General features: G+C 40.8%; 1 protein-coding gene across 3 annotated transcripts in view; it reads left to right on the top strand.

The window, feature by feature from the left end:
• Positions 1-14,886, top strand: part of SUPT3H (SPT3 homolog, SAGA and STAGA complex component) — a 224,290-nt gene that overhangs the window by 161,748 nt on the left and 47,656 nt on the right. The window lies entirely within an intron of this gene.

The raw sequence follows: 14,886 nt of genomic DNA, 5'->3' as shown, positions 1-14,886 counted from the left end.
TTCAGTTGTTGTTCCCTTAGGATTAGAGGGAACACTATTCATCTGTCACTCTGCCTTCCAGTTTAGGGATATTTTTCCAACTCTTGGGTGTTACATAGCAATAATTCAACAGCACAGGCACCATACTGCCTTCATAGTACATTTCATGTTTGAATAAACAGTAGAAGTTGAATAACTTGAATAGAAGAAAATAGTACCTGAAAAATAGACTTCGTGCCAACCAAAATTGATATAAGATTCTTTTTGGAGACAGCTTGATGGCAAAATGTTTGACTTTCTAAAAGATCCTTCGAAGTGATACAAAAATGATCCTTGAAAATGGATTTTCAGTACCAGTTTCCTTCAATAGAGCATTTAAAAGCTGCTGTTTTATTAACAACGAATAACTTTTATTTGCTTGTTAGACAAGAAAGCTATTGATACTAACATAAAGATTGCTTTGTCTGCTTTGATGCTTGTATATTAGTGTACACGCAACCAGATTTCTAAATATGTTGATCTAACAATAGGAACCATGGATAATGGACAGGCATTGCTCCTGAGATCATATGCTTAACTGTTTTTCTTTGTAGTTTCACTCATTAGATGTGTGCAAAACCTGCCAGCTGATAGTTTTCCATCAAGCATGCAGTTTTGTAGCAAGCATAATACTGGGTTCATTTGTTAAAAGCAGGGGTCCTCAAACTAAGACCCGGGGGCCGGATATGGCCCTCCAAAGTAATTTACCCAGCCCTCACTCAGGGTCAATCTAAGTCTGAAACGACTTGAAAGCACACAACAACAACAGCAATCCTATCTCATCAGCCAAAAGCAGATCCACATCCCATTGAAATACTAATAAGTTTATATTTGTTAAAATTGTTCTTTCTTTTAATTATTGTATTGCTTTTAAGTGTTTTTGCACTACAAATAAGATATGTGCAGTGTGCATAGGAATTCATTCATATTTTTTTTCAAATTATAATCTGGCCCTTCAACAGTTTGAGGGACTGTGACCTGGCCCTCAAAGTTTGAAGACCCCTGGTTAAAAGGCATATTTTGCACACCATAATTTGTGCGAATTACATGAATAGAGTGAAGATAGCCAGATCAGAAATAACACACAATGATGCCAAAATTGACATTACAGTTATATTGGCCAATAGGTACAATTGACAGATGGATTTGTATATTTTATAGGTGTTAGGAACATTTTACAGATGATAGATTTTTTTCTGATGTTGCTAAAATGTATGGCCACAACTTTTGTTATAGCTGCAGGTACAATTGCCACATTACATTGATCTGGATCCAGGTATCAACCCCCCCCCCCCCACCTGCTGATTGATGAATTACTGATCTGCTAGTTCCCTATGGAATGACAAAGGACGTGGGCCAGTGGGCATTCAGCCCATGCAGTTGCCTTTCCATCACTCAGAGGTACCATAATGGCACCTACCCATGTCAGCATTCTCATGGACACCTCCGCACTGTGTGTACACACCAGGTCCCTGAATGAACCCTTATATAAAATACCTGATGCCCCATGGGTGCGGTACTCCACTTCAAGGCTCCGGAACCCATACCAACCACCACAAAAGGTGGACACAGGCCCACCTGCCACTAACCCATAAGGAGCTGCAAGCAAGCATGGCCTAAGTCCCTTACAGCATGCCTCCTGTGCTATCTGCCCACTGTTTATGTTCCTGGCATAGCTCAACTCCAGACACATAGTCCACATAGCGTTTGCATCCCGACTTGGTTCAGTTCAGTTTGCCTCTTTGAGTTGACCGGCAGGAACCCCAATTGTCCCCTATATTCAAAAGTCCGTGCATTCATTACTGCTCTGGTTCCTCATCTTTCTGAAAGTACTTTCAAAAAAGATTAATGTGATAAGAAGAATGCTCCAGCTCTTAGCAAGATGGGTTTGTAATATCGGAATATATTTCCAAGATTTGTGAGATAAAGTCCTTCATTTTGTTTCCCTTTGTTTTCAGTTTTGTTAATTTTTCCTTATTCTGAGACCTTTAGGATCCATTCTCCATTTTGCCTGACTTTTTTGTGTAAGGAAAGATTCTGCACTTTTTCAAACACTAAAATAGGACATGTCCATGGAATTTATAGGCTGCATAATTAAGAGATTCGCAGTCCTAAATACAACTAGTTGAGAACAATTGAGAGCCAATCCCAGGAACATCATGTCATAAAATGGCAAAAGTACTCTATATGTTTCCCAAAAGGAAGCAAAGCCTCATTGTATGGCCAATTGAGTTTTTCAAACAGTTAAGGGCAGGCAAGAAGTGAAAGTAAAAAAGTGACAGCTGGATTGTATTTAAATAATAAAATAGGTTACTGCATTTATAAATGGAAGAGCAATATTTTCATTATAGCATTTCTTATACTGTGGAGTGTAAGAAAGAGCCTGAACTTTTCCTTCTCCACTCCCTCTTGTGGCCTGGGTTTTATTCCCAAGGTCAACTGCCATTTCCAAAGCTTTGTCAGGCTTCTAACTTTTTCTCTCTTGATGTCAGATGGTATTATTTAAGGTCTGTCCATCCACTTGTGTGGGATTCATGTGCTGTAATATATATGACAAGAGCACTGTTATGTCGGGATTGTTATTCAAAGCACTGTGGATTCTCAAAGGCTGGGCACGTCTGTAGAAAAAAAATATTGCGCTACTCACAGCATCCATCTGAAGAAATGGAAATCCTTATGAAAAGCAAACCAGACAATTTCTGGAAAAATGGAGAAGATGACTACATTGCATCAGTTTTGGAAACAATTGAAAATATACAAGGATTGTAGCATTACATTTTGTATCAAGTGTATCCTTATACTGTTGTCTTCAAATAGACTGCAGTTAGGCAGGTGTGTTTCCATAGGAAAGGGCCTGTCATTGGCATGTTATCCCAGGCTAGATTTAGTACAAGAGTGGATTGTAGATTTTTATCACGTTCAACTAACTCTGTTTTCAGTGGATTGTAAGTGCAACAGCAATGTTAACAGTGTTAGGAAAATTTTATCTAAATCCTTAGCAAAATAAATAAAAGCTTGGACAGAATAAAATAAAAGCAGAAGGGTCCAGATGTGGAGTATGTAGTGCACCAGATGTCACCACATATAGGTACATGTCAAGGATTGTGCCATAGCAGGAGTGGAAAGAGAAGGAGAGCAACATTCCTCCACTTTGAATGAGAAGGGCCACGTGGACTGAGTCTGTAGGAAGATGGGAAAGAAATGGATAGTTGTAATGATGGTAGTCCAGGTTTGAACCTGTTCTGCTTCAGGTGGTAGATGAAGTAAAAAACAAAAACAGTAAACATCAGTAGACAGAACAAGGGCTCTTCCACACAGCCTTATAACCCAGAATATCAAGGCAGAAAATCCCACATTATCTGCTTTGAACTGGGTTATCGGAGTCCACACTGCCATACATTCCAGTTCAAAGCAGATAATATGGGATTTTATTCAGCTGTGTGGAAGGGGCCTAAGATATAAGCAAAAAATGTTCAGTTGCAAGACATGAGGGTTTGGGAGCTAGAAAACAAACTGGATTCTGCCTTTGTGGAACTGAATGTCTGAGCATTTAGAACCCTGCCCAAAGCACATCTTCAGATTGTCAAAACCACTTAAGGAAAGAACCACTAGTAACATTTTACTGAATAGATTTGTATGGTGACGAGAAGCACCTCTTTATCTGCACTAAGCCAGAATGCATACTAGCTCAACTTCATTTGCAAAACCAGAAAATGAACCCTCCACATCTTGAGAGCATGAGCTCCCCCACCATTGATTTTTTGCAGAATTAAGTAGGAAATTAAGTAGATTTATTTATTTATCGTGTCATCAGCAACCATTGTATTACAATTCTAACAGAGCAAAACAAACACAGAGATTAAAAAGAAAAAGAAAAAAAAAAGAAAGAACAAAAACCCACACAGATTTTGCAAATTTGGTATTTGGTTAAATGTCCTTTGACCAGTATCTGGCCACTTGGAGTGCCTCTGGGGTTGCCGCAAGAAGGTCCTCCATCGTGCATGTGGCAGGGCTCAGGGTGCATTGCAGCAGGTGGTCAGTGGTTTGTTCTTCCCCGCACTCGCATGCCGAGGATTCCACCCTGTAGCCCCATTTCTTAAGATTGGCTCTGCATCTCGTGGTGCCAGAGCGCAATCTGTTCAGCGCCTTCCAAGTCGCCCAGTCTTCTGAGTGCCCAGGGGGGAGTCTCTCATCTGGTATCACCCATGAATTGAGGTGCTGGGTTTGGGCCTGCCACTTTTGGACTCTCGCTTGCTGGGGTGTTCCAGCGAGTGTCTCTGTAGATCTAAGAAAACTATGTCTTGATTTAAGTCGTTGACGTGCTGGCTGATACCCAAACAGGGGATGAGCTGGAGATGTCTCTGCCTTGATCCTTTCACTATTGGCTGCTACTTCCCGGCGGATGTCAGGTGGTGCAATACCGGCTAAGCAGTGTAATTTCTCCAGTGGTGTGGGTCGCAGACACCCTGTGATAATGCGGCATGTCTCATTAAGAGCCACATCTACTGTTTTAGTGTGGTGAGATGTGTTCCACACTGGGCATGCATACTCAGCAGCAGAGTAGCATAGCGCAAGGGCAGATGGCTTCACTGTGTCTGGTTGTGATCCCCAGGTTGTGCCAGTCAGCTTTCGTATGATGCTGTTTCTAGCGCCCACTTTTTGTTTAATGTTCAGGCAGTGCTTCTTGTAGGTCAGAGCACGGTCCAAAGTGACTCCCAGGTATTTGGGTGCGCTGCAATGCTCCAGTGGGATTCCTTCCCAGGTAATCCTCAGAGCTCGGGATGCTTGTCTGTTCTTAAGGTGAAAGGCGCATGTCTGTGTTTTAGATGGATTAGGGATCAGTTGGTTTTCCCTGTAATAGGCAGTAAGAGCCCCTAGAGCTTCGGAGAGCTTCTGTTCTACCATCTCAAAGCTCCCTGATTGAGCAGTAATGGCACGATCATCAGCATAGATGAAACTCTCTGTCCCTTCTGGCAGTGGCTGGTCATTTGTGTAGATGTTGAACATGGATGGAGCAAGCACGCTCCCCTGAGGCAGGCCGTTCTTCTGTTTCCGCCATCTGCTTCTCTGGCCCTGGAACTCAACAAAAAAGCTCCTGTTTTGTAGCAGGTTTCCTATGAGGCAGGTGAGGTGGTAGTCCTTTGTGATATTATACATTTTTCTCAGTAGATAATGAAACAGAAAACTGTGCTGTCTCCTCAAACCCCTCAGCAAATACCTGTGCAAACACCCCTGTTTGTCTTTTTCTGTATATTTATTTATTTATTTATTTGGTGCATTTATTAACCGCCGCTCTCAGCCCTGGGGCGACTCGTGGCGGTGTACAAACATATAAAGAACAATATACAATGAGCCAACATAATATACATCATCTAAATTACACTAAAAAATCCGCTTCGTCTTATCATAGAATCATAATCAGTCTCGTAGTCATATTCCGTTCCAGTTGTCACTTCCAGTTACTGTAGCACTTAATTAAATGCCTTCTCGAATAGCCATGTCTTCAGGCTCTTACGGAAGGACATAAGGGAGGGCGCCTGTCTGATGTCAGCAGGGAGGGTGTTCCACAGCCGGGGGGCCACCACTGAGAAGGCCCTCTCTCTCGTTCCCGCCAGGCGTGCCTGTGAGGCAGGTGGGATCGAGAGAAGGGCCTCCCCAGACGATCTCAAGGTCCTCGTGGGCTCATAGGCCAAGATGCGGTCCGAAAGGTATTTTGGGCTGGAACCGTTTAGGGCTTTGTAGGATAACACCAGCACCTTAAATTGGGCCCGGTAGCAGATCGGCAGCCAGTGGAGCTGGAACAACAAGGGCGTTGTATGCTCCCTGCGTCCTGCTCCTCACTCTGTGCTCCAAGCTCCTGTATGCCTTGCTCCTGGTAATTATGGTGTAGCTAAATAATATAATAATAATAACTTTATTCTTATACCCCAGCACCATCTCCACAAAGGGACTCGTGGTGACTTACATATGGGGCAAAATGTCCACAAAGCATACAAACAAAAACAATCCATAAAACAAATCACATTAAAATAAAAGCATCATAAAATACAACAACCCAGATAAAACTAATTGCGATGGAGCTCCATCAGACAGTGACCAGGATTACTAAAATGGGCATGTCCAAACTAAGACAAGGCTGGACAAGGGATAGCGCAAACAGTGTACCATAAGGCTGGGAAAGTGGATGAAGTGCAAAACAGAGTCCTATAGAGAGCTAGTGGCAGTTAGCTTCCCCGCAACCAGACTTTGATCTACTTCATGTGGCCTACTATGCAGATGTCTCTCCCTCCTGAGACCAATTGCTCAAGCAGATGACCTGAGATTAAGGCTATTAACACCAGAAAAATAGAGTCCTAGTGAGCAAGGAAGCCTACACCCAATACACACAAACAAGCACCCCACCGATCTCCCAAAGATCACAACCTTAGTTCAACAAACTCACCAAAATGATTCTCTGGGACTGGACAGATTTGCCCCAAGATACACAAGCTGTATAGATGGAATATAGGAAAGATTATTTCTTTCTTTCTATGACATCTTTTTCTTATCATGATGATTGGGACTGACATCAATAGTGGGATTTCCTCTCATATTATACAGGGTGTCACTCCCATCATTTCACCTGTTGAAAATGATCAAGGTGGTGCCCCAGATATTCCAACTCAGGATTACCAGATCAGGAGGAGAAGATAAAGTGATCTAGGTTGAAGTGGAAAGAGCAAAAGATCAGGGAATGCAGTACATTGGGCTAATGAGGCAAGCTGGGCAGATTAATTGCTGGTTACATTTTAGCTCTGTACAGACCATTCCATTTTTGCATAACAGCCGTTCCCAAACCTCTATGAAATTTTATCTGACATCTCTTGATTTTTGCCTCTTGCCTGTGGGCCTTTCTCGGGATTGCTCTCTGCCTTTGATCCTCATACTGCTTAAACCATGCTTCTGTTTGCCACCCCATCTACACCTTGGGACTGTTTTTCATCTCCAGTTCTTGTGGGCCATAGGTTTTATTTATCATGTCAGGAGCAGACCAAACAGTTGCATTGCATTTTTTAACTAACACACACACACACAAAACTTTTTGTTTGCAAGCTTGGTAGTTGATTAAATGTCATTTGACCAGTAGCTGGCCACTTGTAGTGCTTCTGGTGTTGCTGCAAGAAGGTCCTCCATTGTGCATGTGGCCGGGCTCAGGTTGCATTGCAGCAGGTGGTCTGTAGTGGGCCATAGGTGTGCTTACTTAACAAGACATGGTGTGCTGTTCTGTTCCATTGATTTTTCTCTTTGTCTTTCAATAGATTTTAAAGTTGTTTTTAAAATTGCTTTTAATTGCTGTTAAAATTGCTGTTAATTTTGCTAATGTTTTTGCATATGCTTTAATTAGTATAAGCCTCTTTGAGTGCCAGTATTGGGGGGGGGGGGAGTGGAAATCATTATCTACCAGTATTTGGGGTGCTGTGAGTTTTTCGAGCTGTATAGCCATGTTCCAGTAGCATTCTTTCCTGACATTTTGCCTGCATCTGTGGCTGGCCTCTTCAGAGATCTGATACCAGTATTTACTTGAGTATCATGCTCCATTGAATGCAACACACACCTCAATTTTGAAGGTGCACATTGCAAAAAATGGATTTCTCCACTAAGGTCAATCAATCAATCAGTCACTAATATAATGTTCCCAACAGTGCACACATAGCATGCTAGGGAAGCAGAGAGCATGAATGAGGCCACTTGGTAAACCATACGCTTCCATTCCGAACTAGCTTCATTCACAAGGCCTTCAAAACTAAGGGGGAGGTGGGTGAGAGACCCCGAGGGCTGCCCAGGAGGCAGTATCCACAACTAAGTGGCAGGAATGACTTGATCACCAGTCAGACACTCTCCTGAGTGCATCTGGGCCTTTTCATTCAGATGGGCTTATGTGTGTGGTTCTAATGCACCATTGAATCTAATGTACATCTCAATTTTGGCAATATAATTGCACCAAAAAGTGGGCATTTGCCTTGATCAATATGTTAGTCATAAATAATAAAGAGTGTAGTAGTGGTAATGAGGCTCCTTCTTTGGAGGCTTTTAAACAGAGGCTGGATGGCCATCTGTCGGGTGCTTTGAATGCAATTTTCCTACTTCTTGGCAAAGTGTTGGACTGGATGGCCCATAAGGTCTCTTCCAACTCTGATTCAATGGACAGAGCTTTGCTGAAACATTCAATAAGCTGAGTGTGCAGTCTTATCCTCTGAGATCTAATGAGAATCTAGGTCTTTGATCAGTTCTAAATGTATTAATTCAATTGAGTACTTTTCCTGGAATCTTTATGAAAGCCAATTTGACAGAAATGTATCTTCCAATGTGTTTCCTTAAAATAGTATATTACTTAAGCAAATATTTAAATATTAAATTAGGTTTTCTGTATGCTTGATGTGAATATAATTCTGCTTGCCTGCCAAGTATGTCAAAACCCCAAGGCTGCTTTCATTTGCCAGGGTAAATGTTTATTTTGTTTTCCCACATAATGTGCTCTTTAAAGTATCACCAACATACCAAATCTGATTGCTTTTTAATAGAGACATGGTGGGTTGTGTGGGGGGAGGTTTTTTGCTTTCATTAGGAAACAAGATAAATTATCAGTGAAGCCCATGCCATTGAATCCGCACATAGGTGAAGGTCTTTATGCACCTTTTCCTCTCTCATCCCACTGGAGTGTCCCCCAGGTCCCAGGATAAACATTTATCAGAGCCATTGTGTTTGTTACTCCGGTATTTTAATCTTTCAGCTTCTGTATAGAGCATGATTAAGTAGCAGCACCTTCATCCCGAGGGGTAAGGGAACTTTTGCTTTGCTATTGCAGGTTTTTAAAAAAGATTTATGACAGTTCCTTGGCTCCTTTCGGAATAATAGCTTTCCTGTATATATTCGCTAGCATTAAAGATGGTAATTGAGAATGAACAGGGATAATTACGGATGCAATTCAGTGTAAATAACTTCATAGCCTTCTCCGGATATTTTTTGAAGGAGCTTTCACTTTTCATTGTCCCTTAGTATCCCTTTATGATAAATCCTCGATATTAATAGTCTTCTACCCCACATTTCATAACTGCCTTTTCCAATCTGAGTCTGACTTCAGCGAAGTTGAAATTTTCTGGCATAAGTTGGGACAGTTTCACCAAAAGCACTAAGGAAATCTTACTTAGCTAATTTCCTCTGTAAAAGCATTAAGGGTTTTCAGAGAATTATTTTTAGTTTAATTAGTATGAGTAAGCATTGGTGACTCTGGAAATCTTCATCTTCAGTTAGAACCTATATAAATAAAAATGTCAAGTTTGTTTGTGGGGTTAACATAACTCAAAAACCACTGGACAAATTGACACCAAATTTGGACACTATACACCTAACAACCCAATGTATGTCCTTCACTCAAAAAAAATTGATTTTGTAATTTGGGAGTTGTAGTTGCTGGGATTTATAGTACACCCACAATCAAAGAGCATTCTGAACTCCACCAATGATGGAATGGAACTAATCTTGGGACACAGAACTCCCATGATCAACAGAAAACACGAGAAGGGTTTCGTGGGCATTTACCTTGAGTTTGGGACTTGTAGTTCACCAACATCCAGAGAGCACTTTGGACTCAAACAATGATGGATCTGGACAAAACTTGGCACAAATATTCCATATGCCCAAATATGCAAACAAATGGAGTTTGGAGGAAATAGACCTTGACATTTGGGAGTTGTAGTTACTGGAATTTATAGTTCACCTATAATCAAAGAGCATTCTGAACCTCACCAACGACAGAATTGGGCCAAACATCCCACACAGAACCCCCATGAACAACAGAAAATACTTAAGACCATCCAGTCCAACTCCCTTCACCAGGACAAGAAAACGTAATCAAAGCCCTCCTGACAAAGAGCCATCTAGCCATAGATATAGATCGAAATATATGATTCACACACACAGAGATATGGTCTCATAGATTTGAAAGGGACCCCTAAAGAAGAACAATTATATGTTGCCTGTTCCAGAGTAGGCAAACCAGACAATCTCCACATCAACACTGACAAAGAAACAGCAAGAAATACTGTTTACCCACAAACAGAAAGAAATTACATACATTAGAAACAAACATTTTCACATTACTTTATTTTCCAGATCACCAGACTGGGCCACAGCAACGCGTGGCAGGGGACGGCTAGGTCAGAATAAACACAGACTTTGCAAAGTTGTATTTTAAAATGATCCAGTCCTGACACTCATTTAAATTTTTGCGTTATGGGGAAGTGTAACAGAAGGGAATGTCATAAAAAGTAAAAAGAAATATTTTTAAAATCTCTAAAATGGCTTTTAGTAACTTTTGAAAATAACTAGAAGACTGTTAGCATTCTACACCATTAAAAGCAAATTCAAATATTGCTTTTAAAATATAACTTTATTACAAACTTTTTCCAATAAGTACTTACAAACTTATAGTTTGTTATCTCCAAGGTCTGAATGAGAATAATACATTTTCCCAACACCCCAATGAATATGCTCGCACACTGGGAAATTGAACAGAATCTCATCTAATTCATTGGAACACATAAAATCCCATCCTGTTATGTTAAGGACACTGGGGAATTAATTTAAGCTATTACAGGGTTTTCCTGGCAAAACTTGTTCAGAGTTTTTTCTTAGGCTAGGAGAATGTGACTTGCTCAAAGTCACTCAATATGTTTCTATGGCCAAATGGGGATTTAAAGTCTGTTCTCCAGAGCCATATGTTAATTACTCACATCACTACCAAATGCTGGCTCTCCCGGGTAGGTACCATTTTCCTAACTCCTCCATTCTACTCTCTCCCTGTTTCTCCAGTTTCTCCACCCATGGAATTTTGGTTCAAGGTAAAGGCTCAAATCAAAGAGTTGGAAGAGACCTCATGGGCCCTCTAGTCCAACCCCCTGCCAAGAAGCAGGAATATTGCATTCAAATCACCCCTGACAGATGGCCATCCAGCCTCTGTTTAAAAGCTTCCAAAGAAAGAACCTCCACCACACTCTGGGGCAGAGAGTTCCACTGCTGAATGGCTCTCACAGTCAGGAAGTTCTTCCTCATGTTCCACATCCTAGTCTCCAGGGAAGCAGAAAACAAGCTTGCTCCCTCCTCCCTGTGGCTTCCTCTCACATATTCATACATGTGCCTCGGAGTGTGGTGGATATACATGGCTATCATATCTCCTCTCAGCCTTCTCTTCTTCAGGCTAAACATGCCCAGCACCTTAAGCCACTCCTCATGGGGCTTGTTTTCCAGACCCTTGATCATTTTAGTCGCCCTCCTCTGGACACATTCCAGCTTGTCAATGTCTCTCTTGAATTGTTGACAAGAAGAGATGATTGTTCCTTCCTTTGGGGAATTACATTTGTGAACCTTCATGTTGTTTGATATATTAATTCAGTTGTTTAAGTTCTGTGTTAGTTACAATTTTCAATTGATTATGTTTTATTTAAATGATAGTTGTTATGCTTAAATGGCTGTTTATGTGGGATTATCTGTGGTTTTTATTTACTGTTATTGAGGCATTGAATGTTTGCCTTTTTGTTTGTTGGAATCCACCCCGAGTCCCCCAGGGGAGATAAGGCAAAATATAAATTAAATATTATTATTATTGACACAAAAGCACAGTATGTCACAGCAAATGAGATCTATATGCTGGATTTCGTATCACAAAATCACAAATCGAACACTTCCCAAGCGTCTAGGACTGTGTAATGTATTTTTGAATGATGTGCGCAGATCCAAGTAAGGTGGCCTTTTGCAGTTGACAGATCGTGATTTTGTCGGTGTTTATTGTTCCCAAATGCCGGCTGAGATCCTTTGGCACGGCACCCAGTGTGCCAATGATCACTGGGACCAACTCTACTGGTTTAAGCCAGAGCCTTTGCAGTTTGATTTTGAGGTCTTGATAGTGGCTGAGTTTTTCCTGTTGTTTTTCTCAATGCGACTGTCGCCTAGTATGGCGAAATCAATAATCCAGACTTTTTTCTTTTCCACAATCGTGATGTCAAGTATTATTATTATTGTTATTGTTATTATTGTTATTATTATTATTATTATTATTCAGTGCCCGTTCTACAGGGATATCCATGCCAGGCTTATCTTATCTCTGATATACAAGCACCCAGGCCTTCGGGACAATTTTATACCTCCCTGCTCCTTGCAGATACTAATTCAGCCAAAACCTACAATGTTGCAAAGTTATGTGCAGCAGCATACAAAATCCGTCAGGGAATGACGAGTCCCAAAAGTTAACTGTTTGTCCAGTAATCTTCTTCCCTAAATCTACAATTTGGTGATGGATCTGTGCATTGTATGTTTTTACCCTGTTTCCCCTTCCGCTCCCTCACCCATATTGTGCTTCAGTAGTTATATTTATATTTTTCATGTACCAAACATACCAAGTTTGTATGAAAATGTCAATGACTGAAATAAATGAATTATTATTATTATTTATTTATTATTATTATTATTCTGACACAAAAACACAGTATGTCACAGCAAACGAGATATATATGCTGGATTTCGTATCACAAGTCGAACACTTCCCAAGCATATAGGGCTGTGTGATGCATTTTCGAATGATGTGTGCAGATCCAAGTAAGGTGGCCTTTTGCAGTGATTTTGTCAATGTTTATTGCTTCCAAATGCCGGCTGAAGTCTTTTGGCACGGCACCCAGTGTGGTGATAACCACAAGGGACCATCTGTACTGGTTTATGCCCGAGCCTGTGCAGTTCAATTTTGAGGTCTTGATAACGGCTGAGTTTTTCCTGTTGTTTTTCCTCAATTTGGCTGTCACCTGGTATGACGACATTATTATTATTATTAGTAGTAGTAGTAGTAGTAAAAAAAAACAAGTGATAGGGCTTAGTTGTTAGTCTTAGTTGCTGGGGTGGGTTTCTTGTTTTAAAGTCTGTGTCTGTTGCTTCTTTTTAATTTTTATTGATTGCCAAATTTAATAATAAATAAACAAGATAAAATTCATTGTACACAACTTTTTTAAAGGATAAATTGCTACTCTTTGTAATCTGACCTAGAAGTCTTCCTCTTACTAATGGTAGTTTTTAGAAATGATTTTGGAATGGTAAGCATGTAAACACTGATGTAATAATATATGTGAACATTCAGTATTTTTGTTTCCATCACTCCATGAACCTGCTCTGGAGGTTTGTAAGTAGAGGCTGGATGACCATCTGTTAGGAGTACTTTGATTATGTGTTCCTGCACGGCAGGGGGTTTGACTGGATGGCCTTTGGGGTCTCTTCCAACTCTAGAACTCTATGCTAATCAACCAAAGATGCTAGAAAACAGAATTGTGTTGTTTCTACAATTTCCTCCCAAAGGAAGAGGACTGAAAATTTTATCAGCTTGCTGTGTTTCTCCCAGATTTTCCTAAGAGAGTAATGCACACAAGGGAAATCCCATGGATTATTTTAAACCAAAAAGGGGGGAAAGAGATCCCAAGTTCTCCTGGGGCACTTTCAAGGTGGATTGTATTCTGCCTTTGGTGTATATGAGACTCAGGACAATGTCTATGAAGAAAGCGGCGGCATGACATCAAAGTCAGCTGCTTCTTACATACTCATTCAAATGGATTGGACAGAAATAACTGTCTAATGCAAGGATAAGTAAGATAACAAAGAATGGCCTGTGTATCTGCTCTTTATTGCCAAAGCTGCAATTTTATCACAACATCCATCACAGTGTCACAAAAATGTTTTCTGACTTCAGCATAAGACCCAAAACATGTATCGTATTTTAGATGATTTGTGCCCTTTTGCCCTTTTTATCACTTCTGTTTAAGTGAAAAGAGGATTTAAGCAGAAAAACTCAGATAAATTGTATAATGAAAGTACTGAGAAACATTTTAAGATCCTCTGGGATTTTATTGGAATTTTCAACTCAATTGCGTTTAGTAACATTTTCATATTTCTTTTCATTAAAAGGAGCTTTCCTTTAGCTAGAAATATATGCGAATCGATGATCTTTATGTGCTTTGTGTTGTCCTATATTTGGCAATTCAATGGCACAAAACATTGTAGAGCTCCTTCTCATTGCTCTTTCTTCCATATTTTTCATTCTGCAACTCAATCACGTCTTTTTCTTGTCTTGCCTTTTTCATGTTCAGTTCTTTGTATTCACTATCTAAGCTGAAATAATGAATTCAAATATAGCAGAAAAAAAAAAAGAATCATCATGGCTTCTGATGGCATTTATATGATTTGGCATGCATATATCTCATGGTACACTATAGGAGTCCCCGGTGGCACAGTAGGTTAAAGTGCTGAGCTGCTGAGCTTGTTGACCGAAATGTTGCAGGTTCGATTCCGCGGAGTGGCGTGAGCTTCCGCTCTCAGCCCTAGCTTCCGCCAACCTAGCAGTTCGAAAACATGCAAATGTGAGTAGATCAATAGGTACCGCTCCGGCAGGAAGGTAATGGCGCTCCATGCAGTCATGCCAGCCACATGGCCTTGGAGACAACGCCGGCTCTTTGGCTTAGAAATGGAGATGATCACCACACCCTTGAGTCAGACATGACTGGACTTAATGTCAGGGGACAACCTTTACCTACCTTACACTATAGGAGTAATGCCTTGTCGAAGGCTTTCATGGCTGGAATCACTGGGTTGTTGTAGGTTTTTTCGGGCTGTATGGCCATGTTGTAGAGGCCTCTAGGAGAGAATGCCTCTAGAACATGGCCAAACAGCCCCGAAAAAACCTACAACAACCCAGGAATAATGCTGTTTGAGGGCTCATTGATATGGAATCATGTGAACTTTAGTTAAGCACCTGCAGTCTTTGGTAGAGAAGGCTGAAGGCCTTGTACAATTACTCCT

This window comes from Anolis sagrei, chromosome 1, assembly GCF_037176765.1.
Source record: "Anolis sagrei isolate rAnoSag1 chromosome 1, rAnoSag1.mat, whole genome shotgun sequence".
NCBI classification, from domain to species: Eukaryota; Metazoa; Chordata; class Lepidosauria; order Squamata; family Dactyloidae; genus Anolis; species Anolis sagrei.
The sequence above is the reverse complement of the archived record's forward strand: the minus strand, read 5'-3'. Positions and strand labels throughout refer to the sequence as shown.